Genomic DNA, 3,600 nt, shown 5'->3' with positions numbered 1-3,600 from the left:
TGGTCCGCCGCACTACCCGACCTCGGCTCCGCCCTGCCCGGGACGCGCACCGCCATTGGCTGAGGCCGGCACCGCCCCATCGCCATTGGCCGATTCGAACGGGCAACAGTCGATCCGCTCGCACGGCGGAGCGGGGGAACGGCCGCCCCCACCGCGCGCAGCATGCTGGGAGTTGTAGGCGGAGGGGCCGAGGAGCGGGGTCCCTCCCCGGGGCGCTGCGGCAGCGGCCGGGAGCCGGCGCCGTGCGGGGCCTGGCCGGCACGGACCCGCTGCTGGGGGACAGGAAGGGGCCTGTGCCACTTTCCCCTCGCTGGAGCATCCTTCATATGGCAGGAGCACCGCAGCTCCTGGCATGGAAGAAAAGAAGGGCCAATGCCGGCTTGACCAGCACACGGGGACAGGGGTACAGGGACAGAGCTGTGGAAGTTCTTGTGGCCTTTCAGAGTCTTGTGCACATCTGACACTCTGAGCCTTAACGTTCAGTAGAAGAATAACAGTTGTAGCCATTTTATTTCGAGGAAACCTTTAATTTGTGGCTTATAGGTAACCGATGCAGCAGGGTCTGCCTGAGCCCCAGAGACCACATGGAGTGCTCCAAGAAGCAGGAGTTACACCATAAACCCCAACTTGCATCCCTGCTTGAAGATCTGTTAACTTTGCTCACCATCATGGAAAAATTAGAGGAACAGAGACACTGGGAAAGTTTTCTTTCTTTGTTTCCTATCTGGTTTTGTTTGTTTGTTTATTCCTTTGTGCATGAAAACACCTGCCTTGGCCCAAGCTGCCCCGTGCCCCTGCACACTGCCTGCACCAGATTTGCACAGAGCTTTCAGGTAGCAACCAAGAAAAGAAAGACAACTTTTTAGAAACAATAAGCTAAACTGTAGGTTAGAGTGCTGGTGGGACTAGGAATTAATCTGACATTTTTTTTAATTGACTATATTTCAGCTGGAGTGGTCCCTTGCCATTTTAAGCCTCAACACTTAATTATCTTACTGCCAATCATTTTAGCATATAAACACCAAGGCTCTTCTTACACTGCTGCCCTGAGGAGGGTTTGTCCATCCCTTGGTGTGTGCCCAATCCTGGCTTTGAATTGGTGTTAGGGAATAGACTGTCTCAGCTTATTGCCATCCTTAACAACTGGGGAGCCCCAGAGGTGCTACAGCATGCCTGGAGAAGGTGGTGGTGGCCACAGCCCCATGGGGCACATGCACTCCCCTCAGCAGCACATCACAGCGGACACAACCCAGGCAGGCAGCTTCTAGGGGAAGGAAACAATGAAGTTGTCCTTCTCCTCCTGATTTTAAGCTTTAAAATTCAATGTGGGCATCCGCAACTGTCCCAGCCAGCCCAGGGAGCCTGTTAGTCCTGTCAGTCTCTCCTCAAGCGAGCCCAGGACACCTGCAGGCCACAGCTCGCAGACCTGCTTTGCAGCTATCTGCAAGGTTAAGAGCCCCTCGTGACAGTTTCCTGCAAAAGCACAGCTGAACACAGGGACACTGTCATTGCCCGCTGTCACCTGCAGAAAGGAGTTGCATGGTTTAACAGCATGCTAGGTGAAGAAATTGCCTCCAGCCACCCTCCAGCTTGAGCAACAAAAACCAGGCATTGCTCCAGGTGCCTGTCTTGTTCTCCTCTGCAGGTAACCACAAAATATTTGTGGCTGGTATCTGCAGGAGGTAGGACGCCCCCCCACCCCTCACCCTGCCCCGTAGCAGAGAGCTGTGCTCCGGCTCCAGCGAGCCCCTGAGCTGCAGCTCCGCTCCCCAGCAGGGACAGCTGCTGTGGGGAGCAGGCTTGACTCGCAGCCAGCCTCTCTGGGCAGGATGACGTCTCGTCTCCACGGGTTTCTACTGCGTTACATGATTAATTAGCTGATTAACAAGATGCTGTTGCAGAAGAATCTGTTCTCTGGACACCGGCTCTGGCGAACACCATCTTCTGTGCTAATGAAACTCTTCTGTTCCACACAGGCGTGCACTAATTTAAGCAACAACATGCAAATGAAGAACAATACAGTGAGTAATCTGTAGCTTTTAAATGAATTAGCTACAGCCTTCTCCAGGCTCTGTCTCCAAGGAGAGAAGAGAAAAAGCAGTAACAGATAGCTCTGGTAAGCCTGGAGCCACTTGTGACAGGTGTTGGGGCTCAGAAGGTGACAGCTGCCTGTCTCCCCCTATCCTTCTCAGGGGACGGAGGGCATCAGGCCAAGGCTGCAGGCAGCAAGAGGTGCATGTAGCTCCTGCTGACTGAACATGGTCAGGAGATGCCTGTCCTATAAGCCAGGCTGTGGGCTACCTTCTGGTGGCATTAGAGCAGCACCTCAACGTGGCCCTGGGGCTCGAGGGTTCAAGTGAGACCTCTGGGTGGGGAAGCAGGAAGGGGACAGTGTTCCTGACAATGCAGGACCAATACCAGTACAAGAGCTCGTACTCCATCCCCAGGCTTTTAAAAGGACCTTGGAAAAAATCAAAAAGCATGTAAGAGGCACAAAACTGGATTTGCAGCCTCCAGAAAGAAGCCTGCAGTAACAAGCTGAACAAGCACAATCCCTTTAGCTTATTAGAAGACTGAGAAGCGTTGCAATTCCAGCATGTAAGCTACCACAGTAGGAAATGGCAAAGACTAAAGGGTTTTTCATGTAGAAGAGGAAGGGAAAGCCAGCTCTGTTCACAAATACATGTTATTTGCAATGTGAGCAACTGAACCTGTGTCCACTACCCTCAGCTCCATCCTCTTCAGTGTGCTTTGGCCAAACATCATCTTTTGGGCTCAGTGCAGAAGTAACTGAGCAAAACCAGATGCTTATGTCAACCTGAGATGGTTGGACAGCTAAAAAGGTCCAGGATTATTTGAGCTGCTCAGGTCCAGTTGGCAGATGGTCAGAGCAGAGGAAAGGGCTCCTCTCAGCTCTCATGAGTATGGGAAAGGGCAAGGCATAGAGTTTGCAGGAGAAGTTTTCTAGCCAATTTGAAGAAATTTGCAGTGAACCATTCTGCTCTACAGCCAGGCATGACTGATAATAGAAAAGCAGAGGCAAGACAGAAACCAGGGGCAGCCAAATGGCAGACATCCCCCCATGGCAGAGATCCCCTGGCCCACAGCTTAGGGCTGAGACCCTGTTCATCCAGAAGATCCTGCCAAGAGGGAGGTTCTATAAGGAAGCTGGTTGTAAGCAAAGAACTTCACAACCCCTCTGGTTTCTTTCTTTGGTCAGCCCCACGACTCAGCCCTATGCACGTCTGCCAGACGAGCACAGGACATGGGCTCTGCCTTGCTGCACAGCATGCAGGCAGTGCACAGCTTTTCAGGGAATGACAGGAGGAATCTGGGCTGGGTAGGAACTGTGGGTATTTATCAACATAAAGAATTCATTATGCTTTCCTTGCTTTCACACACCGCCCCTGCCCCGCACCAGGCTACCCCACACCTCCAGGCACAGGAAGGCAGGGCTGGGGCCACGAGTCTGTAATGCAATGGGGTGGCTTCCCAGGGAGTCCCAAACAGATGCAGGCCACTGTCTGCTCCACTCAGCAAGCCTCTGTCCAGAGGCCACGGAGTGTTGTCCATCCTTGTGCAGGTGCAGACCGAGCACCC

This window comes from Nesoenas mayeri (genome assembly GCF_963082525.1).
Source record: "Nesoenas mayeri genome assembly, chromosome: 7".
Taxonomy (NCBI): Eukaryota; Metazoa; Chordata; class Aves; order Columbiformes; family Columbidae; genus Nesoenas; species Nesoenas mayeri.
This window is presented reverse-complemented; position numbering follows the sequence as displayed.